The sequence below is a fragment of the Chelmon rostratus genome, chromosome 13 (genome assembly GCF_017976325.1).
Source record: "Chelmon rostratus isolate fCheRos1 chromosome 13, fCheRos1.pri, whole genome shotgun sequence".
Classification (NCBI taxonomy): domain Eukaryota; kingdom Metazoa; phylum Chordata; class Actinopteri; order Chaetodontiformes; family Chaetodontidae; genus Chelmon; species Chelmon rostratus.
The window spans coordinates 5117069-5144305 of record NC_055670.1 but is presented as its reverse complement, the minus strand read 5'-3'; the positions used below and the strand labels follow the sequence as shown (position 1 = coordinate 5144305).

Here is a 27237-nt window from a genome sequence, read left to right as displayed (position 1 = left end):
TGTATCCATCCATAATATATCATATTCCTCTGTGCCATGGAGCACAATTGTTTTCCAAAAACAATTAAAAACCCATCAGTGAGCCACAGTGCTGCTCTGGTTGACATGTTCCTTCATTTCCATAAACACACACTGTAGTTTGTTGCTGGGAACAAACACGCATTAAGCCCAAACTGAGAAACATCCCCATCAAATGTACAATTTACTTTTAATCGAGTGACATTTATAAAACTGGAGCCCAGCTATTGTAGAAAAAATGAACTAACAGAGTAGGGACGTCTGAAAGTACTGAGAGATGGACTTTTCATGGGATTTGCTGACAGTTAAAAGAAGATGGGAGAAGAATTGATAACATACATTTGTCTGTGGAAGGTGCTAGAAAACATGCAGCTCTTCTCCAGAATTGACTTTTAGCAGAAAAAGGATTCCAGATTTTTCATTGTCGTTGGTGTTTTTTTTTTTTTTGTCAAGGTGTTTATCAAGAGCAATTAAAGAGCGAGTCCACATCACTTTGTGGTTGAGGCACATCAATGTTCCTCCCCTTATTAACCCCATAACTCAGCTTGCCCTGCCAGCAGACCTCACCTTTAAAATGACCCAGACTGTCACATCTCACATGGTCGATGCAGCTCAAGTGCTGCTCGGGGAACATTAAAGCACATACAATTCAAAGGGCATTGCTCAACACTTTTCAATGACCATGATTTGTGATCAAATTAGGCTGCAATGTTTTCGCCGGAGAAGGTGCACAGCTGCTGAGTTCACTTGCTAGTACCGGTTTCAGATTTGCCTTTTCCCTCTGATTTGATGCGTAGGGTAAAAATTAAGGCACAGAGCTATGATCCGTTGTTGTTAGCAGTAAAATCCAAGATTTTAAAGTAAAAAAAAAAAAATCATCTCATCTTCAGCAACAAAACGGAACTCTTACTAAAAAGCATAGTCTTTTTGTGAAAATAAAAATCTGGCTTTGACCCACATATTGCATTTCTCTTAAGTGAGGGTGACATCAGTAGTGAAATATAGCTATTTGCCAGTTACAGCTGGTGAAATATCAAATAGTAAGAATGAAAAAACAAGTAAACAGGCACATTACAGACCCAATGCAAGCTCTGCAGATGCTAACATCTGTGTGAGATACGCAAGTCGACACTAGTAGATGATGTGAGAAGCACAGTGTGTTAAAAATGAACAGTGCGAGCACTGAGTGCTTAAATTCTAGCTTGCTGCAAAAACACACTTGAAGAAGATGAAGTGGAGAGTAAATTAGCATAAAATGGAACAACTGAGGTATCTCAGAATACTTGAGTAAAGTATTTGGTCACTTTGCACTTCTGTTATGAAGCACATACAGTGTTGTAGTTTAAGGTGCATGGATTTAACACTGCTGTGTTTAAGGCTTCAGTACAGTTCACAAGGCCTGTCTTACTAAAGCTTTACACACGTCTGGTATGCAACAAAGCATCAGATGTTGTTTCCTATGGAAGCCGAGAACAGCCAGGTCCGTATAATTATTATTATTATTTTTTTCTCGTGATAAAGAATTAATTATTTCGTTATCTCGAGATAACAAAGGCCATTTTCCTGTGATAACGAATTAAATTATTTGGTTCTCGGCTTCCGTATAGCCTTCGCACAGAGCCTTCAACAGGACGGCGGTTAATTTGATGACAAGGGAACACAGAGCCGAGGTGGATTTCTTGCCGAGTTTGGCTCTGGACAACTCAGAGTTGAGTCAGTAGAGAGGAGCGCTCACAGAGCTAACATTATGCTAACTTTATGTTAGCAACGTCAGCTGCAGTTCTCGGTTTAGTAAGGAAGCTGCTGCAGTCAGTCCACCAGGAATCGCCTCTGCATTGCAATGGTCTCTGTCATTGTTGCTGAAGGCTGTGTGTTGCTCCGGTCTAGAGTTATTCATTGTAAGGATGTCTTACTGTTAGCTGCTAATTTGGCAAGATGTTTGCACAAGCATACTCAAAATACTATTAAAATTGTCTAAAAAACAGCTGTCACAAAACAATGATATGAGTGAACACAGCATAGAGCAGTGGGAACGTGAGTGAGAACAGCGCTCGTTAGGTCTGCTGACAGCAAGGTTTGCTTTGCTATTTACTGTGATTTTAAACACAAGTTGTTGTTCACAATGTATCGTTCATCTTAAACAATCGATGCTTAGCCTGGTGGGGGGGGCAAGAAAAGCCTGGTGGCCCGCCAGGCCTATAAAGCATTGGGGGAAACCCTGAACTTTAAATACAAAGGAGCATACTTCCTCTGATTATCGACACATTTTAAGTTGATCACTGTAATGCATTGTGCCGCACTAACCATAATGTAAACACACTCATCACATCACTGCTAATAAACACTTTATCAAGCTACATCGTGCTACATTAGCCTTAGCCTTCGATAGGGATTTGTCTGTGTAGAAACCAGTCTATGCTGAGAACCAAATAAACCTGGCCGTTCTCGGCTTCCGTAGTTTCCTGTATGTCAGTACCTAATTAAAACTAAACTAAACTAATCACCTGCCTTTACCAAGAGACTGTGACTGTATTTGAGAATGCGCGTCTGAAGAAATGACATGACTTCAGACTGTTTGCTGCTGTGCCTCGCATCATCGGCACCGTGGAGTCTCTCACGGCGGAGCGGCTTGTTCAGCAGCAAGTCCAATATGTGGCGGGTGACAGATGCTTTCCATTAACACACGGTGACCAATGCAGCTCAGTCAGCGTGTGTCAGAGGACGCCAAAACACCCGCCGCTGCCGAGGGGAAGGCGTGAACGAGGGAGGCGAGCAAACTGCAGCTTCTGTGCAGCAGGTGGACGGAGGAACAAAACAGCACTAAATAACATGAGACACTTTCTGCGTCTGATCATTTCCCATGTGTCCGTAGAGTGTCATCGTATATGTGGGCTGGAACAAGCAAAACTGAAATGAGAAACACAAAGCTGATTAAGGTGTGACTGAACATGCTCTTACACTTTTTTTATTAGGTCAAGAAGGATTGAAAAAACATTTGATTTGATAAAACCAAAAAACATTGTTAATATAATAGCTATTATTTATCATATCTCTGCATAATTTAATGTCTTCACTGGTTTAAGCATTTAACAGGTCTAATTGTCTACATGTCATTATAAACCACCTGTATTCATCATAGGACTGCTCCATTTGAACCTCATGCTCAGATGCATCCCAGTTTCACTGTGAATAAGACGATGTTTAAAGAACAATGTGTTTCCAGCCCCATCTCCAAATCTATAAATATGAATGAATATATAGTTTCCATTTGTACTGATGCAACTGACTACATTTTTTAAAAACTTTTCTTTTTGTTTTTTTGTTGTTGGGTTTTTTTCTCTCTTTTCATTGAATTTGTAATGACAAATGAAATGCTGCTCACCTTTTCTGTGAATTATTTTTGAAAATATAACATACACAGTATGAAGAATCATTTTTTTATCAGTTTTTTTTGGCATTTATTTGACAGTGACGGCAGAGATACACGATTATATCCTAGCACAATCAATAATTCAAGAAATACAATGGAAGATGTTTTTCAGTCTTACCACTGGCCTTCAGAGAGTCGGTTATTTACCGTGAACAGTTATGGACCAGCATGTTTCAGTGTCGGTTTCTACCTCTGAATGTCTTCTTTCCAACAACCAGACATTACAGTCACCAAAAGTAAATTACAATTAACATCATGAGATGACATCATCACCACGGAGCATTTGCTTCCCATTATCGGTGTGTAATCATGGTTCTTCAGATGTAGTGCAAATGCTAAGGGACTTTTAGTTCCTGATTAAATACCTAAACTCAGCTTTAGGGCTACGTTGTTCTCGGGACTATTTAGTTGGAAAGGGACATTTGAACCCAAATGCTGTGGCTTTTATGACGACATCCAAAAATAACAGAAGAAGAATATGGGACGATTAATAGAAGAAAAGAAGATGTGTGAAAAGCATGTGTGTGGTGTATTTGCATTTACACATATTTGATTTGGATCCACACACACTGTCCATTTCACAGCATGAAATGGGCAGCTTTGTTTGAGGGCACGAGGGAAGGTGTTTTTGTGTCCGCTTGGCACACCTGTTAGACACAAGCGATCATCAAATCACCATTTAACTGTCTGCAAGAGTTGCACTTTCAATAAACAGCAATAAGCAGTAAAAAATAACAACCCACAAACACACAGAGGATGAAGCACCTTACCCACAGCTTCAATAAAGCCGTGGGAAGGTTTGTCAAAGCAAAACGGAACTATGGAGGATAATCTGCAAAACAATACTGAAAAAGCTCAGTGTGACGTCTATCTGCAGAGCTGCTGTTCACGTTGAGCTCTTCACAAGTCGACAAAACTTTATTTGTATAGACGAGGATGACAGAGTTGCATCATGGGAGGTGCAGGATCCGACCAGGCTTCACTCTCCTCTGGGTGGTCTGACCAACCCGAAGGGTTCAACCTGCTGTAAAGTTCACATCACCACCAGGTATCACATCCAGCCTAATTGAGCTCACTTTCAGGAGAGTCAGAGGTGGTGTCAATGTGGCATCAGCGGGATGTGTTGATTGGTGACGCGGTGGAGCATTAACTGTGGCGTGTCACCACCCTGTCATGATGCAAAGGTCAATCAGACAACTCGTCTGTCAGTTCGTACTCAACTGCAGTAGTGTTAATGGGTCGCTCTGGTCTGGGTCCTATTCACTGTTCCGGTGGCGTAGGTTAGTAACGACGGGCCCTCAGTTCAGAAGCAAACACACACACACACACACATACGAACAGACTTAGATTTTTTTTTTTACTGCATTCCCTAGACCCACACACACTGATGGGAAGGTTTACATTCAATAACTGCACGAATTGGTACAAATTTGCTCTTCATCGGTGAACAACAGTAGAACCAGTAATCCGTCATCAGAGACATTTAGTCTGTATCTCGCCTCTTCTTCCTCTCATTCTCTCCCTCTTTTCCCTTCATATCATAACAGTGAAATTGAACAGAACATCTGTCCACATGTGGAGGTCTGGACTGTCTGTTTTCAGCTGGCTGTTTGGCTGCACTGTTTAGAAGAAGAATGGAGTTGACAGTTTCAGGATTTAAATCGTTGTGCTCTGAGCAGCATCAGCAGAGGGCAGTAAACTGTCTATAGCTACGCTCCTGCACTGAGGGTAACACTCACTCCCCTACTAGGGGATCTCCCTTCTATGCAAAAGTAATAGAGCTTGAAATCTAAACTATACAAACTGACCCTCAGTGTGTAGCTCACTATTGTCCGAGAAGACCGTCCTCATGATCTGTGTGTTAATTGGCGTGCATGCACATAACTAGTATGCAGGTACACGTGCAACAAATATCAGTAATGCCGCATCAGTTCTGTCACCACTTTGCTTTTGCGCACCACTTTGTTATATACGTGTTTCTTGTTAACACGCAGAGTACACATCGCTGCGCGCACACTGCGCAAAATCAGCTGATCTCAACCGATGCAGATTCAATCGCTCCTTGATCAAAGTGACATTTGCCCGGATTTTTGGCACGACTGGCATCGGATCAGCACTGCAGTTGGATGGTCGACCGATTTAAATATTCAGCGCAGCTGATACCAATGAATCTCAAATGGGGTCTGAGTAGATCTCTGGATTAGCTGGAAAACCCAGACAAAGACATCTCTCTTTTTGTCACTCAAGAAATCAAACTCAAGCTTATTGGTTTAAATCTCAAAACTAAGTTACCACGATTCTATTTTATTTTTACATTGGGCCTATACAGAAGGGTCTAATAAGGAAACTGAAGCAAAGGTCCTGTTTCAAAGGCCCCTTTTTTCATTTTTCATATTATCAATGATCAGTGGGCATATGCCTGTCTCCCCAGATAGGAAGAATTCACACATTATTAATATAAAAATATGGACCAATTCTATGTTTGCATATTATTATGCAAGCTATAATTAGACCTTAAAAAGTTGGTGATTTTCACTCTGCCCTTTTGTGTGCGGCTGCACAGATCTACCATCCCCAGTAGATCATATGCCCAAAAAGGTTGCCCACCCCTGTGCTAGCTGGAATGGTGCTAAGTTTTATAGGTTTAGCATTCAAGGGCTGTAAAATGTCTGTTACAAATATAGTGATATACTAAAAATATGAACTCTTTTCACAAAGATTTCACAGTTAAGTAAGGTTGGAGGTAAAAACATCAGGGACTGCACAACAAAGATCTTGGACAGGTATTGAGAATCAAAATGCAAACATTATATTCAAATCACAATAATTCCTTTCATTATAAAAGCTAAGATTATCTGATGGTAAAAGAAATGTCTGTAGGTGAAATTCTAACTGTACCCCCCTCTATTCCTCCATCCCTACCCATTTCAATCTTCCTTTCTCCTTTATTTCCCTCACTTCTTCCTTTTTTCATCTTCCATCCTCCCTCTCTCCATCTCCATACCTCCCCCCACGCACAATCCCTTTCTCCCTCTATTTTCTTCCCTCCCTATCTCCCTCACATCTCTTTCCCTTCTTCTATCCCTTCCCCCATGTCCATCTTCCTCTCTACCCTCTGTGTCCCTCCCTCCCTCCTTTATTCAATCCCTCTATCTACCTTTACCTCCATATCAACTCCATCTACCACCCAAACCTCACCTGTCATCGTCCCTCCCCAGCTCCTAAACAGCACAAGAAGTTAACTGATTAAGTGTAGACACCTCATATGCTAATTTTTCAGGGTGATGACAAACTCCCTCATGTCGGCATGAGTTGCACAACTTCAGATTTTTTTCAAATGGACTTTGAAATTCAATGTTGTTGATGTCAATATATGTACACATTTTTTGTTATTGTTCATTTGATTGTATTGTGTCATTAGGAACAAACACATATTGATTACATATGTTTTTCATTGTCATTGCAGCTGCTGTCAAAAAGTGGGACAGCAAAGCTACAGACCATGAAATATCACAAACTATGGCAGACCATTTAAAACATGCTCCTGGGCGGCCTGGTGGCGGAGGCCATCTCCCAAAAAACAAAACAGGTAATAGTGAAGGAGTCCAACAAACCAGAGGTCGGCTGATTGTTAAACAGATTTTTGTGTATTGTTATTGTTGTGCAATTGTGTGTTTTAGTATGCCTGATGTCCAAAGCACATTTGCACACTACTTGTTATTCCCAAAATATATATTTTTTTCTTCCTTCCAAATTAAGGCAGTAACAGTTATGGTCTTTAAGATAAGAATTTGAGAGGTATTTTTGCTTCAAATTAACTGAACTGTCAACCGGGTGCTGCATGTTCATCTGTGGGCCACACAATCACCGTAGCAACTAGTGACTGAACAGTTGCTGGGCAGAAAAGGACAAAGGTGACTGATTGCCTTAATGGCCTCAATGACTCACTGCTATTAATATTACTTAGTAGGCCTAATGGTAGTATTGGGATGCACACCAAGAATCAGGCACACTCGAAAAATTCTACGATAAATTTTCTAGCATTGGACATTTGTCGGGTGACAAACACAACTCCAAATGAATGATAATGTTGCACTGGATGTGTAAATAAGTGCTTGCAGAAAAAGTATGTGAATACACAATAGGTGCAGTTCATGTCAAAATGTGATGAATTAAACATAATATGCCTCATGTTCACAGTGCAGCAGTGAAGAGGAAACTTCTGGGAGGAACCTCCATTGTTTCTGAGTTCATCAGTCCACACCAGTTACGGAATAGAAACATTTCACTTTTTACGATTTTTTTTTTTACATCCATTATTTCTTCATGTTCTTCTGGATGTATGATTATTTTGTTGTTGTTTTTTGGAGTGTTTTGTGGCAGATTTGCAAGTGAAGTTTTGCAAGTGTACATAGGTTCTTAAATCCATGTGAGAACAATAAATTGATATTTTTTTGGGAATCGTCTCCTTTTTTAAGGGTAAAAATTCAGTCATGAATTTGTGATTATATAATCATTAATTCATGCTTGAAATTGGGTTAACTTTGCAACCTAACTTAGACAGCAAAGGGACGTCTTTATGGAGACGTCTTTTCAACGACCTGAAAATGATGGCTTTTCATCTTTCACTTTTCAACCAAATCTAAACGTTGTTTCAACGTATGGAAATGATGTCTTTTCAACCAATTTTTGCTGGGTGGAAAAGTTAGAGTTAACGGTCATTGTTCTGATTTTTTCAGGGTGGAGAGGGGCGTGAGGCAGGGGGATGCTCTTTCACCCATCCTCTTTGCCCTTAGTATTGAGTCCTTAGCAGAAGCTATACACCAAAATGTACAGATTCAGGGGCTGGAGGATGAAGGAGGGTCAACCCATATGTGAGGGACCAAGCAGGCAAGCATGAGGAGACATAGGTGGATTTCCAAGAAAATGATTTATTTACAAAAAAATGAAGTCAATACATAAAGTTCTGGGCCCATAAAAGAGGTCAACTGAACAGAACTTAACTGAATAGAACTGAACAGACCAAACTAACATAATAAGGACAAAATAGACCTAACTGACCTAACCAACACAAGAACAGACCTGACACACATAATAGACCTCCCGAACTGCACACAAAGGGGACATATATACTGGCTGATCAGACCATTGTAAAACGAGGGGGATAACAAGAAAATGCTCTTGAAATATTTCCGTATTAAGTAAAGTTTGTACCTGTGACTGCCGGTCTTCAGAGAGATGACTCAAATCGATTCCATCAGATGTCAGCAACGGCAAATATTGGTCATCCACCTCCTCTTCCTCCTCAACACCACGAATCAGCAACACCTCTGCTCCGTTCTCTGTCCTTGGAACCCACTCTTTGAGAAGGTTGACATGGAGCACACGACTGGAACGCTGGTGCCCTGGGGTGGAAACTTGATAAGTGGTGGGCCCAAGCCTTCTCTCCACCTCAAAAGGCCCCTGCCACTTTGCTAGCAGCTTGCTGTCGCTGGTTGGCAGCATGACCAACACCTTTTGACCAGGGTTGAAGCTTCTGGATCGGGCTGACTGGTCATACCAGGCGTTTTGGGACTGCTGGGCCCTTGCCATGTGTGCCTGGGCCAATTCACTCATCTTCTGTAATTTCTCTCTCATTTGCACCACATAAGAAACAACATTAACAGGCTCCTCCCTCCCCTGGTGTCCTTCCCAAGTTTCCTTTAATAAGGCTAGAGGGCCTCTCACCTCATGACCATAGAGCAGTTCAAAGGGGGAAAAACCAGTGGAGGCCTGAGGCACTTCCCTGTAGGCAAAGAGAAGGTAGGGAAGCCACTGGTCCCAGTCAGAACCAGTGTCGTTCACAAACTTACGCAGCATTTGTTTGAGAGTCTGGTTAAACCGCTCCGTCAGTCCATCTGTCTGTGGGTGATAAGGTGTTGTTCGCACACTCTTGATGCCTAGCAGCTGGTAAACCTGCTTCAAAAGAGTGGACATAAAGTTAGTGCCTTGGTCAGTTAAGATTTCGTGGGGGAAACCTACTCTGGAGAAGAGCTTAACCAGAGAGAAAGCCACAGCTTTTGCTTTGATAGATTTCAATGGAAACACCTCTGGGTATTTCGTGGCATAGTCTGTAACAACCAACATGTAGCGATTTCCTGTTTTGCTTTTTTCCACAGGGCCAACAATGTCCATACCAAGACGTTCAAAGGGAGTGGTAATGATTGGAAGAGGTTGGAGTGGAGCTTTAGCAGGGGTTTTAGCTGAAGTCTTTTGGCACTGAGAGCAACTCCTACAGAACTGGGCAATATCTGAGCGTAGGCCAGGCCAGTGGAAATGGCGTTTAACACAACAGTGGTCTTGTGTTTCCCTAGGTGGCCAGCCCAGGGAATAGAGTGGCCCAAGGTGAGTATGACATCTCGAGCTGCCTGAGGAACCATTAACTGCTTAGCCTTGCCATGCTGATGGTAAAGAACACCATTCTGAAGGAAATACTCTTCCTTTGCGTAATCAGACTCAGTCTCTGGCTCTCTCTCCCTAGCTTTCAATAAAAAAGTAGACAAAGTTGGATCACTTTGCTGCATCTGAATGATGTTAGTAGGCAATTGAAAGCCCAAGGGGATCTCCGGAGGAGCCTCAACTGGGGGTTTTACAACCGTCCGTTTGAACTTCTCTTGCCTCTTTTGCTGGTCCAGACAAGGATTTAGGTACTTGGGGGTTATTCTCAGATCTAGCTCTACACAATTATTTGATGCTAACTATGATAAGGTAATTAAACAAATAAAAAATTACATAATACAATGGGAAGTCCTCCCCCTCTCTTTACTCTGGAGAGTCGAGACAGTGAACATGAACTTATTACCTAGACTTCTTTTTTTATTTCAATCCCTACCTATAAAAGTGCCCATTTCCACCTTTGATATGCTAGATAAACTAATTTGTAAATGTATCTGGCAGAAAAAGAGACCTAGGGTCAGACCAAAAACCCTTCTTTTATTAAAAGATAGGGGAGGCCTGGGCCTGCCACATCTTAAATATTATTATTGGGCTGCACAATTAACTGCAATAGTGGCATGGTTTAGGAATGATCAGGAGACAGGATGGACCCAAATAGAACAGAGCACAGCTAAAGGCATATCTTTATCAGTGTTACCATTTGTTGACATAAAATCTGTTAATAAAATAAAAAAAGGAAAGTGAATGGATAAAACACACTCTGAAGGTTTGGACAACAGCTAAAAAAATGCTTGGGGGACCAACGTCAATTTCAAGGGCAATGCCAATTGAAGGCAATATAGATTTCCTCCCTTCCACATGGGATAGTGGGTGTAGAAGATGGGCCGACAGAGGTCTTAGAACAATCAACCAATTATTTAATGAAACAGAATTCAAATAATTTTCCCAACTTCAAGAACAATTCAGCCTCCCATCAAATGATTTGTACACTTCCAAATACAACACATCATCAGAAGCCATAAAGAAAGAGAGTTGGTCAGTAAAACTCCAAATAATTTAGTAGAATACTTTATTAGTATTGCAGAGAAATGCTTCCCAACTAAAAAACCTGTCTCCCATATATATAAAAGGCTTATATCCGATAAATCTCAAAACACCTGCAACATCAAGGAAAAATGGAAATTGGAATTGAATATTAAAACTGAAGATTGAGATGGGGAAGACCTATGTGCAAATTCTCATAAAGGCATCAATAGTCAATTATGGAAAGAGTTCGATTGGAAACTAAAAATTAGATATTTTAATACACCTCTCATCATTTTGTCATATGTGAAAGAACCTTCAATAGCATGGTGTTGGAGGAATTGTGGAAAAATTGGGGACCTCACATATCTTTTGGGATATGCGCACGCATGCACACATGCTTCTATGATATTTTCCTGTGGAACTAAAGTGTTCTTTTCATCTTTGTAATTATTACGACACTCAAGTTTTCATTGTCTTTCTTATTCATCTTCAAATATATTTAACAGAGTCAATTCCACCTCCAACTCCTGATTTTCTATTTGCTTTATTTTATTTTGTCATTGCATTTATAGATTTTTTTTCGTTGATTTGATTTCGCTTCTCTTTGAAGCGTGAGGGGAAACCAGAGCACCTGGAGAAAACCCACACAGACATCGGGAGAACCTACAGACTCCACGCAGGTGGTACAGTGCTAACCACTGCACCACCATGCTGACTCAGAGGATTACACAATCATCATAATTTCCAAAGAATTCGTTGTCTTCCTCAGGTTCACGTCCGTCTTTCATCACACTGGCAAGATCTGTTTGTTTTTTGTCTATTTTAGATTCAAGCAGGGCCATCTTGGCACTAGTGTTCTCACTCTGCTTGCTCAGATCCTCGACTGCTGCCACCAGGTTTCTGATGTCTGTCTCCATTGTCTCTTTCAGGCGCTCAAATGTGGCGACCGTGTGTAACAGCTCATCTTTATCCCTGTGGTCTTGCTGAGCCACCTCTGCACGATGCTCAAGGTCACACACTGTGGCCCTCAGCTGTTCAATCTCTCTCTTTTGTGTCTGTGTCAGAGGTTCAAGGAAATGCAACTCATTGGCCGTGGAGTTATTGTCATTACTCAGCAATTCTTTGTCTTCCTGAAGTTCACACACTTCTTTCATCAGACTGGCAAGCTCTCCTTGTTTTTCCTTTGTCAGAGATTCAAGGCGGGGCACCTGAGCAGTCAGGCTCTGATCTTCTTCAGTTAGTCTTGTCTCAGTTTCCTGCTGCTCAAGAACCTTTACTCTCAGATTTTCATTCGCTGTCTGTTTTTTGTCTATTTCAGTTTCAAGCAGGGCCAGTTTGGCACCAGTGTTCTTTTTCTGCTTGCTCAGATCTTCGACTGCTGCCACCAGGTTTCTGATCTCTTTCTCCATTGTCTCTTTCAAGCGCTCAAATGTGGCGACCGTGTTTAACGGCTCATCTTTATCTCTTCGGTCTTGCTGAGCCACCTCTGCACGATGCTCAAGGTCACACACTGTGACCCTCAGCTGTTCAATCTCTTTCTTTTGTGTCTGTGTCAGAGGTTCAAGGAAATGCAACTCATTGGCCATGGAGTTATTGTCATTACTCAGCAATTCTTTGTCTTCCCAAACTTCACGCACATCTTTCATCAGACTGGCAAGCTCTCCTTGTTTTTCCTTTGTCAGAGATTCAAGGTGGGCCACCTGAGCAGTCAGGCTCTGATTTTCTTCAGTTAGTCTTGTCTCAGTTTCCTGCTGCTCAAGAACTTTAATTCTCAGATTTTCATTCACTGCCTGTTTTTTGTCTATTTCAGATTTGAGCAGGGCCATCTTGGCACTAGTGTTCTTATCCTGCTCGCTCAAAACCTCGACTGCTGCCACCAGGTTTCTGATCTCTTTCTCCATTGTCTTTTTCAGGCGCTCAAATGTGGCGACCGTGTGTAACAGCTCATCTTTATCTCTTCGGTCTTGCTGAGCCACCTCTGCACGATGCTCAAGGTCACACACTGTGGCCCTCAGCTGTTCAATCTCTCTCTTTTGTGTCTGTGTCAGAGGTTCAAGGAAATGCAACTCATTGGCCATGGTGTTATTTTCATTGCTCAGCAATTCTTTGTCTTCCTGAAGTTCACACACTTCTTTCATCAGACTGGCAAGCTCTCCTTGTTTTTCCTTTGTCAGAGATTCAAGGTGGGCCACCTGAGCAGTCAGGCTCTGATTTTCTTCAGTTAGTCTTGTCTCAGTTTCCCGCTGCTCAAGAACTTTTAGTCTCAGATTTTCATTCGCTGTCTGTTTTTTGTCTATTTCAGTTTCAAGCAGGGCCAGTTTGGCACAAGTCTTCTTTTCCTGCTTGCTCAGATCCTCGACTGCTGCCACCAGGTTTCTGATCTCTGTCTCCATTGTCTCTTTCAGGCGCTCAAATGTGGCGACCGTGTTTAACAGCTCATCTTTATCCCTGCGGTCTTGCTGAGCCACCTCTGCACGATGCTCAAGGTCACACACTGTGGCCCTCAGCTGTTCAATCTCTCTCTTTTGTGTCTGTGTCAGAGGTTCAAGGAAATGCAACTCATTGGCCGTGGAGTTATTTTTATTGCTCGGCAATTCTTTGTCTTCCTGAAATTCACACACATCTTTCATCAGACTGGCAAGCTCTCCTTGTTTTTCCTTTGTCAGAGATTCAAGGTGGGCCACCTGAGCAGTGAGATTCTCATTCACAATCTTCTCTGTGTCCTGAAGTCTCTGCAATGACTGAACTTTTTGTGTGAGCTCAGTCACCTTGTCTCTCTTATCTTTTAGCTCCAACTGAAGCGCCCTTACCTCTGACTGGAGCTTAGAGTTGTTCTCCTGATCGTGTCTCTTTGTCATTTCCAACTCATGAATTTTTTGTAGAAGCTCCATAACCTCAGGTATTTGTTGCTTCTCTGTCATATGGAGTCTGTGCGATTCAGAGCCAGAAGAGGAATCGCACAGAGGCGTGTTTACATTATGGTCAGACATATTTATTTTTAATTTGTTTGCAGCCATTGAAATAGAAGATTTATCAGCCATTAAAGTCAGTTCAGATAAAGAAATAATTAAAGTACTTATTCACTCTTTGTCTCTTACAGGTCCACAAAATCCTTCTAATAACAGTTTGTTGTTTTTGAAATGAATTTACCTGAAATCATTTCTCAGTGTCATACTTTTTCAAAGCTCCGTGTGACGTCATCTGTGGCTTTGAAGCCGCTTTGATCAGTGGCGTTAATGGCGCATGCGCCGTAGAATGACATTCGAACTGCAAAATTCAAAAGAAAACATCTGATAAAAATACAGGCGTAACATTAACGGTCTCATAACTCGTACTTTGCTGTGTTTTATTCAACGTCTTGTTAGCGATGGGTCATGTTTCAGATACTGTACAAGTCCGTCCTGTTTGTCGTCACAATCGGCACCCATCTTTCTCTTACTCCGTTACTGGACTTCAGCAGATTTTTTCCGGTACTTCGTACCTTTAGAAGTATTTATTTCTCTTATAACTTTTCAGTTTTACTCAGTTACATTTTCAACATAAATATCGGTACTTTCTACTCCTTACATTTCCCAAAAAGCCTCGTTACTTTTTATATACAGCCTAAGCCTATATATTTTTTAGGAGACACGGCTGTCTGAGAGTGTGTGTGTGTGTGTGTGTGTGTCAGAGCAGGTCTGGCACTCCGCCCACACCTGTTAGTAGGGCGACCAGATGTCCCGCTTTGTGCGGGACAGTCCCGCATTTTAAAAACTGTTCACACGTCCCGCAAATTGAGATAATGTCCCGCATTTATTGACAGTGGCACCTGATTTTTTGAAATGCAGTCTCATCGTAGGCTATAATGTGGCGCTTATCAAACAGCTGTGTGTATGTGGTCGGGAGACTGGAGAGCTGTCATCAGGGGGCGGGGTGGGCTCTGGGATGATTTGTCAATCAAGCTAGACGCAGGTGCGCGCGCCCGGCGCAACAGCATCGCTTCGGTATGTAGCAGGAGACATGGAGGAAAAAGATGAAGGCACGACTCGTAAAAAAAGGAAATGCAGCTACAACAAAGAGTGGGAAACCATTTACGACTCCTGGGTAAGACCAGTGCAGGGTGACTGCACCAAAGTTTTTTGTGATGTTTGTCACAGCAAGTTTTCTGTTTCACATGGAGGTGAATATGATGTGAGACGACACCAACAGTCCAAGACTCACAAAAAACGTGTGGCTCAAAAGAACAGTTCCCACTCCATGAATACGTTCCTGCTGAAGCCCAAACAAGACTCCAACACAGATAAGGTGACAGCATCTGAACTAACGAGCGTCTATATATGTATATGTACAGTATATCAGATTTTATTTATTTATCTATTGTTTTACGTAGGGCCAAATCTTTTACCTTGTTGCACCTTTATCACCACAAGGTGGCATTGTTCAGTAAATAACAGGTTAATACAGATAATTTAAAATGCATTTTTGGTGGAGGCCTAATTAGTCTATTACTGTTTGTGAACTGAATGAGTGAGGTGAGCTCCTTCTGCACCATTGTTTTTGTTCAGATTGTTTGATTTGATTTGTAGAGGCTATAGGCGAATGGAGCCTACTTCGGTAGCATACAGTACATCTTACTTGAATATGTGCTTCAGTATTGTTCTATTAGAACAAACACTTTAATAGTGTGGTGTTTATCTTTTATATCCTTTTGTGCCTTCAGCACCACAATGTGGCATTGCACAGTAAACAACAGGTTAATAAATAATTTAAAATGCATTTGGCGTAGGTCTAATTAGTCTGTTATTCTGAACTGCATGAGTGAGGTGAGCTCCTTACAGCATTTTTTTTCAGATTGTTGGATTTGATTTGTTGAGCCTATAGGCAAATGGAGCCTTCTTCAGTAGCCTACATCTTGTACTTGAATATGTGGTTCATTGTTGTTCAGAACAAACACTTTAATGTTGTGGTGTTTGGAGTTGAGCTAAGGTTTTGTTGTTATCTTACATGAACCTGGGAAAGTTGCATTAAAATAAAATATCATATACTTGAGCAGAATACAGCTAGATTTTTAAAAATTAATTATTGAAGACAACCACCACATCTTGGTGTCCCCCATTGTCCCACTCAGATGTAGTCCCTGTCCCACATGTGGTAAATTGGGATCTGGGGTACATCCCATTTCTAAAAAATTGCATCCTCGTTTCCCTCACTTGCGTCTTTTCCTTGCGTCTTCGTCCCTCCCACCAAGGATGCATGAGAGGACGCAAGGAAAGAAGGAGAGAAGAAACGAGGAAATATGTTTTATGAGAATTGAGACGTCCTTTCCTCTGAAGCGTCACGTGAAACGACGTCTGTTTCTGATGACGCAACACAGCTGGAGCTGCTGCGTTTACCGTTATATTCACACACCCACCTCCCCCCGCCCTGGATATATTTATATTTTATACTTATATTTACATTATTTAGAAAAAGTCTCCAGCACTAGCAAATAAATATGAAACACTTTTATTAACGCTTCATTCTTGGCTGGACGCCTCTTCCCGGTGAACAGGTGGTCATTTTCTGACCTGAACTTCATCAGCCTCGCTGTGTCTTCTGTCCTGTTCAATGAGAGACATTTCAGAGCTGTCAGTGGAGAGAAACCTACGAGCCATGAAACACATTATTTCACTCAGATAACACGCAGAACGAGTGACGGGAGGCCGATGTGTTAGTGTTAGAACAGGTTGAAGATAAAAGACTGCTGAGTGGAGACAAAACTGGAGACAGATGTTTTAATGTCTGACGCTGAACGCAGAAATCAGCTGCTGCGGGACTTTTATCCATCAGAACAAAATAATAGAAACCAAACTCTGTCTCCAGCTACGTCTCTCTCAGGTCTGGGATGTCCCGTCACTTCTCCACATTTGACATGATTTCTCTGAATATCTGTAAAGTAATAAGTTATCCTGCCTGCCAGCCTGCGCACAGTGAGAGGCGGTTGCTAGGCAATGTACGTGTTTACTTTCAGAGCCGCTGCGCAGTGAGAGCGATGACAGACGAGAGTAGGCTCATTTTAAATCAAGAAATATGTTTTAATCACTATTTTGTGTCACTTTATATTGAATGCTTTAGTAGTGAGCATAGTTCAAAGCAGGATAATAGTGAGCAGGTTCCTATCGTCCCTGCTCACTAAACATCATCTCTTACGTGATTGAAACATAACGGATCCTAATGTTCTTGTATTATCGCTCTTTGGAGAACGTAGCGTTGTTAGGCTCATCTGAATTACAGCCATTCACTGCAGGATATTTACACTAGCGCACTTTCTCCTCCACCTCATTCAAACGTGACAGCTATGGGGGCGGAGTCTCCATACCGTTCAGTTGACAGACTTCCGGGTAGGATGCACTGATGTATCCTCGCTCATAGCTCCTCCGAGGGCCCTCATCGCTCCTCGAGCCTCGCTTTCTATTATATTATATTATATACCAGTATTTGAGCTGCTGCACTATCTTATGTCTTAGATTCTAGTTAGATTTTGTTCTACTTACATGATTTTTCAGGTTTTTTTATACACACCTGTAACAATGAGCCTGAGGTCTGAGCATTTCATTGCCAATGGCTGCTTCAGTGTACCTGTTGTGCATATGACAGTGAAGAACTTTTATCTGACAACATGCACACAGCCACCTCCAAATGGAGAGAACTCTCTAATTAGAGAGTACTAGTTTATCATTTTTACCTCAGTGTGCCATACAAGGAAATTGTATTTGCAATGAAAAACCTTTGCGTACACATTGAAATAGCTGTTTCCCACAAGATACCTTAAAGTCCCCCTCCAGTCATTATTGGGGATGTTTCACATCACTGTGCAGAGTGATGCATATGCAGAGTTTGACACTAGAGGGCTGTTTTCTAATTCATCTGCCAAGAGAGGAAAGTTTCTCTGAGCTCATCTTAAATCTCAGTTTAACACGTGTATGTATGAGCAGGAAGTTGTGACATCACAAGTTTGGAAGCCATTATTGGTCCATTATGCAATTTACAACAGTGTGATGTGGAAACATGAAGGTGATATACTGCCAGAGTGGACTTTTCTGGGACACACGAGACATCTTGTGTCCAGTAGTTAAACCGGACACACACAAAAAAGAAAATCACTGTAATTGTATCTTGATAGATTCTGAAAGGCCCAGGGGCTCGAAGGAGTCAGGACTCAAAAGCAGGAGACCAAACACAGTTCCAACAAAAAGCAAGCATGAAGGCTGATTTATTTAACAAAGGCAAAAGGCCGTACAGGCAGACAAAGGGTGCAGAGGTTGTGTCAAAAGGAGGAACAAAAAAACGCTAAGGATTTCAAAAGGGAACTAAGGATGCTAATGTAATCAAAAAACAATACTAGAGCTAAGGCACAATGATAGCAAGACGAGATACTAGGAGCACAAGACGTACAAGACAATCTGGCACAGGAGAAAGGGAGACGCAAACTATATATACATGAGGTAACAATGAACAGGTGGAGACAATCAGGGCGGGGCAGACAATCAGACAGGCGGGAAACACATCAGGAAGTCAGGGTCTGAAACGAGAGGAGAGTTAGGGTTTCACAATAAAACAGGAAGTGCACGACAAGACTTGACACTGAATAGACACATCAGACACAGCGGGACATGACAGATTCTGGATTTTTCAGAAAGAGTAAATGTGATTTTATTCTAAGCAGAGTTCTGTACGTCTTGAAACAAATGTTTATGGCAGCACATCCCCAAACCCAAATGACAGAATAGGTTGTTTGGCAATGACTGCCAAAAAGACCTAGCCTGTACGATCATTGGAGAGTACCAGAGACAGGTGTCCTGGTCTTTTGTCATCATGTGGTTAATGTTATAAAACAGCTGCAGTTTGGTTACGTTAAGGCACCAAAACTACTGGGATAGGTTTCGGATGTAACTGAAGTTACATATGTAGGCTATGTCTTTAGGAGGGTCTTATTTTAGAAACGTTTTAGTGTAAATCTCTTGGATTTCCTTCGAATTAATTGTGCTGTGGAACTATGAATGGGTGGACACATGTAGCTATTTAAAGGCAGTGACATTGCTTCATCCTAGTCGTTTGCATGACTTGACCAGTGGTGAGAGAATTCTCCATTTCACCTGAACGCCAAAGCTGCTCTTCAGGAGCTTTAACTGCTCTTACCGCCCACACAGCTACAGCTGGAAGCGTCAGAGCATCACTTGTATGTTAGAGTTGTACTGATGCACACAGTCATGCAGTGAGTCACGGCAGCACAGAACAAAGTCTGTCTTTATGACCTTATTAGTAACAGCACATTCCCAGAATCAGGCCCAGCAGCGCTGTGAGTGTGAGTCTGGTAAGAGTCGATATGTCAGAGGAATTTTATTGGCACAAGAGCTTATTGGCAACTTGATAACACTACCCGCTACCGATCCATACGAGACAACAGGAACATATTAAACATTTATTATTCAGAAACTTCAGTATGCATTGATTCGACAAGCAGAGTTAAAGTGAATGAAGTAACTGATGTTCTTAATGTTCTTGAACTGGGCTAAATGTAAATCTTGAATTCTAAAACATTGGACTAATTCACCATTTCAATAGAGAGTGGCCTTCGCTCATTTCCCATCAGCTCTGGATTTAAAAAGAATTCACAGTAAAGCCACAGATGAGAGCAGCTCTCATTTGTTTTCAGCTGAATCTTAAATGAGTTAGATTTCAATTGGTAACAAATCCCAAAGTTAAGACCCTGTTATGGAAAAAGCAGTGAGTCCAAAGGTAGGTTTGTAATGTTTTACCTCCCATTTGTTCTTGGTGATTGCATTAGCCTCCTGCTTCCTGACATATTGAAATGAAACCTCTGTGGGACAGACTTTTGAGACACTGGACGATGAATGCTACATGAGGTGATCAAACGAAGCTCTTGATTTGTCTCAAAAGTATTTAGATTGTCTCTCATTCGCTCAAAATGAGAATAATCATTTAGTCTTCGATGTTAAGTCAAATGTGAAGGTCAAAGGTCTCAGCACTAAGACAATATGTGGGACTCATGTTCCGAGAAAGGCTGGAATGAAGATTTTTTAGATGTCTTTAATTGATTAATTGAAACAAATTGAATTAATTAATTTTTTTGTGTTATCAACACAATGTTTTGACTGATGGTTCAAACATTCGAATGTAATATTTGAATCCCTGGAGGAAAATCGAAAAAGAGCTTAGAACCAGAAAATGTGCCTTTCTACATAAATATATATACATCAGATTTTCCTGAAAAAATATCTGCAGTAAAACTGAGTGAAAACAAATAATAATGTAGTAACATCAGCGTTTCCTTTTCGTTTTTCATCACAACAGAGCAGGGGTAGCACGAGGAAGTAAGTTTTACCTGTCAAACCACAGGAACCTGGCTGGACTGGTCTGAACCAGACGGCCTCTCCAGAATTCAGACTGCCATCTTGTGGTGCTCTCAGCTGCTTGCATGAAGCCAGAAGTGTCACAGTTGTTATTTTAATGGCATAGTTACTGCCCACAGTGTAATAATCCATATTAACACCTGCATCAAAATGAACCAAATTGAATTGACCATGTTAATATTGTCATACTATTGTGATTCATTGGAAGGGTTCAAATTTTCTCTTGTCTACAGTGAATAATCTGAACTGATGAATCCACTACAGCAGGCATGTCCAAACTATTCCATAAAGGGCCGTGTGGCTGCAGGTTTTCGTTCCAACCAACGAGGAGCACACCAGGCCAACCAATCAACATCAAGGGATCCCTTAGTTATCAGCTGAAAAGGGAGATCCGCTGATTAAATGAGTCCAGCCTAGTGTGCTCCTCCTTGGTTGGAACGAAAACCTGCAGCCACACGGCCCTTAGTTTGGACATGGCTGCACTACAGTATCTTCAGGTTATTGAATGAGTTATTTATTATATAACTCCTCAGTTAAACAATCATTGACATCATTACAATCAACAAGAGAGACCTGTGTGCACACGCTACAGAGCACACAGTTTCCATACATAAGAGACGAAGTAGTTACTCATCAATGAATCAGTTACAGATGGTATTTAGGACATGTTTACTTCTTGCACGCTGCAGAGCTGACGCAAACTTCCAGAAGATACTGTATATGTCCTAACTCTGACTACCTTTAAATCTACGTTCAAACTCTTTGACTGACCGGAACCGTCAGCACTGTTTTAATCCACCCGGCACTTGCAGCTTGATTTATCTCTTATTAATTTCGCAATTTGCATCTTTTTATTTTTTTCATTTACTGTTTTGTGTATGAAATCTACAAATGAACTTGCCCCTGTGTTGCCTGTCGATGTCATAAAATCCTCAAATGGAATGAGAGATTTAAATTTCAATGTTTTTGCATCTCATTACATTTTAAGGAACTTAGTCCTTAAATGCATTGTTGTCATAATATTGTTGTCTCACGCTGCTCAGGTTGATTGAAAGAATACCATTATTAAGTAAAGTATTTTCTTTTTTAAAGTAAAAGAAGTGTGTGCGTGCACGTATTGGGTAGGGGGTAAATGTGACCAGCAAGGGTGTCATGGCAACCATGGCATCCCCTCCTCCGCCCCCCCCTGCCTGCTGCATGTGTGAGAGCCGGCAGGAGGAGTGTTCACATGTTGCCGCTGGCCGCTCTCATTATTCACTCCAACTGACTGCACACACACTGAAAATTACACACTGTAGCTGCAAGACAGGTGGTGCCCTAGGTGTGTGTGTTTCTGACATAGGCTACTCTTGGGGACAAATTTGAGACTAAACAGCATTTAATTGGAATGGCTTGTCCAAGTGAGGACAAAAGCTTTGTCTTCAATTGGAAAACAGTTGCTTTTTGGGTCAGTGCTTCCAGGAAATCAATTTAAGTCTCTGCAATGTCTCCAAAAGTGACCAAAGTCAAGGTGTGTGTGTGTGTGTGTGTGTGTGTGTGTGTGTGTGTGTGTGTGTGTGTGTGTACTGCGGTCTGCAGCCTGTGCGCGTGTGTTTTTGCTGAATGGTATTGGAGCCACGTGCTGGTGGTGAGGGACGCTGTGTGCTTGGCAGACATGGATGATAGGAGGCAGAGTTTCGGTTATACAACCGTCTCTGTTATGTGATATTAATGACAGAATTGGAGCGTTGAGTGCATCAGTACAATGAAACTGATTAAAGACTGATACACTCTGAGGAGATAAGAAGGAGATTTTTATTTATTACTCACTCATCTTTCTTTGCTCTTTCTTTCTTTTATTCTTGTTCATTCCAGTAATCCAGTAAAGTTTCCATAACTGCAGAGTATGTAGTGGAAAGGTCGCTGGTCTGTTACAGGGCTAACATTCACAGTCACATCAGGTTTGAGGCTTTATTATCACAAAGAGCAGGTCTGTGGTCAGCACTATGTCATTGATTTGTGATATTTTGTTGTTTTTTAGTCGTGCAGTGTAGTTTTGTTTCCCTTTTTTTTTCTACAGCATGATGTCTCTATCATGGTATCTCATTCTGTTTTACATCTTTCATGCCACTTGAATTTCCACTGTGTATGAATTTTGCTTCATGAAGAAAATTGCCTGACATTTTCTTGTGAATCTGTCTGGTGGAGTGTTTCTTCTCTCTGTGCTGTGCTGCTCTGTCTTGTGTGTCAGTGGCAACAGCACGCAGGACAAAGAAGCAGTGAAAACCCCGGGATACAGTAGTCTTAAGGAAATTATTGAGACTCACCCAGTTCTTGGAAGTGACTGCGGACCAGCTGACCATCTGCCAGGACAGCAGAGCAAGCTCTCACGTGTTGCTGTGTGGATAATCACAGAAAGACTACACCTACCAACTCGAATGACACTTTGAACTTCCTCCCTCTCTATATATTTTACATCCAACCCACCAACATAATCAGTGAAGCAGCAGTTCGTAATAACTTCATGTTCACTTCCTGTTCCAGCCATTGTTCTCCAGCTGACCTGAAAAGACATCCTGTCTGAAACAACACTCTCCACGGGACAGATCATTATCTTTTCACATGCTAATTGAATGGACATGGTAAAAGAGTGCCGTCACTGTTGCATGTATTTTACTCTCAAAACAATTTTTAACCGCTAGCGTTCACCCTGCAGCTTCACCAACCATAAAACCTTACAAAATCAGCAAGGTTTGTTTTCTTCTGTCTGAATTTCAAACAGAGATATCTGTTATAATCTGTAACTTAACATACTGTGGGTTCTTGGAGCGAAGTCACGTTTGTATACTTACAAATCCAAGACAGCCAGATTCAACGTGAGGAAATGAAAACAGACTGTGCATGTCATGTTGATGGTCATCAGGCCTGTTTTCATACTGTGTCACGCTCACATGTGAGGTGCCTCACCAGTCAGTGGGTATTGAAATGATACGCTGACTGTTTGCCATGAGTCACTGACTGCTGGGGTAATCCTGAGGAATTACAGTCCAGCAGAGGAAGGTGAGTGTCGGGATTACCACGGAGATTAAGTGATGAGGTGTTGCTCGCAGTGATTTCGGAAGACAGCCGCCGGAAGACAGCCGCTACTTCACTGAAGCGAAGTGAAGTGTTCAGAGTGACGAAGCATCTTCACTTCACAGATGTGGATCATCATAGCAAAAGCCAAATGTCATGTAGCTAAACTTAATGTGAGAAAAGGCGAGTATGTCTGCTCCATGTGAAGTCATGTGATACATATGTTATCTTTAAGTAACCTATCACCACCTATCATTTTCAAAAACAGTTTGTCTGAAGTTGAGCTGCACGTGATCTGTATGATTTATATGCCATCACAAAGTGTTCAATACACTTACTTTCATGTTTGCACATGCTTTTAATTTTCCAGTAGTCTAAATGCTTCACTCACACCTTCTGGACACAACTCAAACCCTCCATCAATCACCCAATGTCACCATCTAGTGGATATTATCTGACACAATAAATGTTTTGGCAGGTGATTCATTTCACGATTTGCTTTTCATCACAAACTGATCCTGTTTTGGCCAAAGCATGGAGCACACATTTGAATTTGTCCCATTAGGACAATTGCCAGCACAGTAATGGTGGTGCAATTGGTAAAAATATAATCCTCATTCAGATGTCAGACATTTTTCTCTGTTTTGTAATCATTCATGTAATCGTGACTTTAAGTTATTAGCGTTATATCCATGTTGGGATGATTGTGTCAATCTGGTTCCCTGCTAATCAGTGTAGAAGTAACAGAGGAAGTCATTTTAAATCACATGGGTCAATCTCGATCACTTTGTGACCAGTCTGTGGAAACTGTTAACAGTTTCAATGTGGAGACATATATACATACAATATATGACACAAAACTGTATATATGGAATCCTTTGTACCATCCACATTAACACATTATTGTTTATGATGTTATATTCAATTTTTTCTTATTCTGAGACTACAGGCTGGTTGGTCTGTTCTTAGCAGTGCAGAGGTGTTCAGCTGCAGTGGATGTAACTGCCACCTCCACATCTTTTACACTGAGAAAGCTTCCTCCGTCACATCCTTCTCAATTCTTACTGGAAAGCTGATAATTAAAGTCCAAATCTGTGGGCGTCATTTCATCTTCGGTGCAACAGGAGCAAAATGATTCATTATTGTCGCCTCATGAGCTGACACACTTTCCTGACAGGCTTTCATGAAGCATTCCAGCATTTCTATTTCAAATGTGACATCTGTGTCAAGAAATTACAAAACACCACGAATAAATGTTCAAAATATGGGTCACTCAAGCCTCTTTCATAAGGCAATGAGCTATGGTAGACAGCAACGTAAGTCTTGTATATTAGCATGAAAAATGGACCGTGTCATAACACTCACGCTATCTAAACCTGTGCTAGTGCACGTTTTTTATTGCTCCATAATCCCTTATCAAGACAATCATGTTGTTGTGCCTGTCAAACACACACACACACTCACCGTTGTGTTTCTATCACTTAAACACGCTCTCATTAATTTCCTGGACACTAACTTCCCCTAACCATGATCATAACTACTTCTTGCCTCACCCTTAACCTTTACCCAAGCCTTCACCCTAAAATCAATGATCTGTGCTATGAGCGTTACGTCCCCATAAGGAAGACGAGTTCCCACAATGTGACCGTGTAAACAGATTTATGTGCACACAGCATGAGTAATACATGGCCACACATACACACACTCACACTTCCTGCAGGGCGTGTTGAACAGATAGGACAGCAGTGGTCGCAGACGCTTGTGTCATCCTTATACAACTTTCCAGTTCTGAGAACACACACCTTGCTGTTAAGAGTTATCATTGGAAATGGTCGCATTTCATTCCGCCTAAGAAATAGTTAAAATGAAAACTGTGAGGGCTGTCGACCATTTAAACTAAGAGGGACACTGTTTCTGGAAAGAAATACAATATTGTGCCAAGTGTTATTTTGAAGTCAGGTGTACATTTAAGGTGACACAGACTTTGACTGAGTCCTGAAAGGCAAATGTGCTGAAAGAATGATAATTATGAGACTACGTATGACACCACCTGTTGACCACCAAAAGACGTCAGAGATCATACTTCCTCTGATCTTGCTTAAGGGTCTTAATTGATTGGGGATGACAGCTTTTCCTGAAAATGCAGTACTTTGTTTACTGAATCCAAGCAAGATGACTCTTTGGTGACCGTAGTGTCACAGCAGCAATTCAGAAGAGAAAAAGGAGCTGGCCTGGTGATTATCTGTCTACTGAGTTGTGCTGAAGTGCTCTAATCACTGACCTGTGTGCTAAAAGATGGATACATGAGACAGCTCTAAATAGAATTAAATAACTCGTTGTTTGGCCTGTATTCAGCAGAGATAATGTTTCTAAGGTATGAAATGCAGAGTGAGAGGAGGAATTTAAAGTGAATTCTAACTTTTCATTTGATTTTGATTGAAAACAGAAGTTGAGGACTTTGCTTGGATAATATATCTAACAAGTATTCATGATTAGTTTAAACTCTGGAATGCAACCTATCCCATATCGCCCACACTTTTCCTGCCATTTGTTCTCCAGTTTTACAATCTATACTGGTTCTAGTTCTGCATAGAATTCTGGCAGTTAGTAATCAAGACATGAATCCACTTCATTCACCATTTTGCACCAACAAGCAGAGTTGCTAAAGGTCGGTTCATTTCTAGAAAATTTACAGAATTTTTCATGGAGTTAAGCGCTGGCATTTGGGATATTCTGCACAATTTCAATATAAAAATGGTATGAGATGGACGATGGCAGCCGTGCCAACATATTTCATCAGGGTCTTGGTTGAAGGAACTTTGTGGCTCTGAGGCACTTTCCCCTATTGCCTCCATCATCCTCCAGATGCCACCAACATCAGCTGTGTGCGAGCACAACAGGCTGACCAGAGGTCGAATTGAAAACCTGGGCAAACTGAAAGAGAACCATCCTCAACAGGCTTGGATAGTGAAGATGTGGCATCAGTGTCTGACAATGAGGACGTCCATGGAGAGGATACAGAGGCCTGAGATATGGAGAAAAAAGTCTTTTATTCGAGGGAGGTCAGAGGGAATATCTATTATTATTGTTGTTGTTGAATTTAAGTTCGATACAATGTTAAATGAGTAAACTCATGACAATAAAGTTCAATTGAACAGAGCTGATTTTTTTCATTTCTATTAGAAGGGTTTACACTTGTCTGTTTTCACTAATGTTGGTTTACACTTGTGTGTGTTTATGATATGGAACAGGATTTGTTCCTGTCTACATGTGACATGGTACAGCCTCTGCAAATAACCCCTATATTTCCATTTTTCCTGTTAATTCCCATAAATTCCCATGAAACGTTTCAACCTTGAATATTTTCAGAATTTTGCAGCCCTCCTCAGAAATTGTCCTGCTCTTTGGACACAGTTAAAAAATATAGCATTTTTCAGCTTAAAAGAAAATAAAGTCTTCCAAAGATTTCATACTGTCTTTTTTTTGTTCATTTTGCAAGATCTTCCTGTCAGTGTCTCACCACTTTCATTTCTTTCCACTGTGGTTATCTCCTCTGTTACGGTATGCCTTGCCTTGTAGTATCCATCACTCAAAAATCAAGCAAAATATACTGTATTTACCATAGTGACATCGTAGTGACTGGTAACTTGGACACAGGTCTTGCAACTAGACTGCGTGATTTAGATGTTTGGAGGTCCTAAGCAAAACCAGATTGAGGACCTCAGTCTAATCTAATTTAGAATGTTGTTAACATTCAGAGAGATGTTGATTTCCATTATTGGAATAATTTACTATGGTTTTTCCAATGGTCAAATATTATACTCTGAAGTGTAAAGTGCATAAGAATAGGAACAAAACTCTGTCTGCTATGTATTATATGCT

The 27237-nt window shown here is 41.2% G+C and overlaps 1 long non-coding RNA gene across 1 annotated transcript; it reads right to left on the bottom strand.

The window, feature by feature from the left end:
* Nucleotides 1–16441: 16441 nt before the first annotated feature.
* Nucleotides 16442–22702, bottom strand: LOC121616498. The gene is made up of 3 exons (XR_006007301.1): nt 22608–22702; nt 20274–20358; nt 16442–16488 (listed from the first exon to the last, which is right to left on the bottom strand). It is a non-coding gene; the product is annotated as an uncharacterized LOC121616498 (long non-coding RNA).
* Between the last annotated feature and the right edge of the window lie 4535 nt (nt 22703–27237).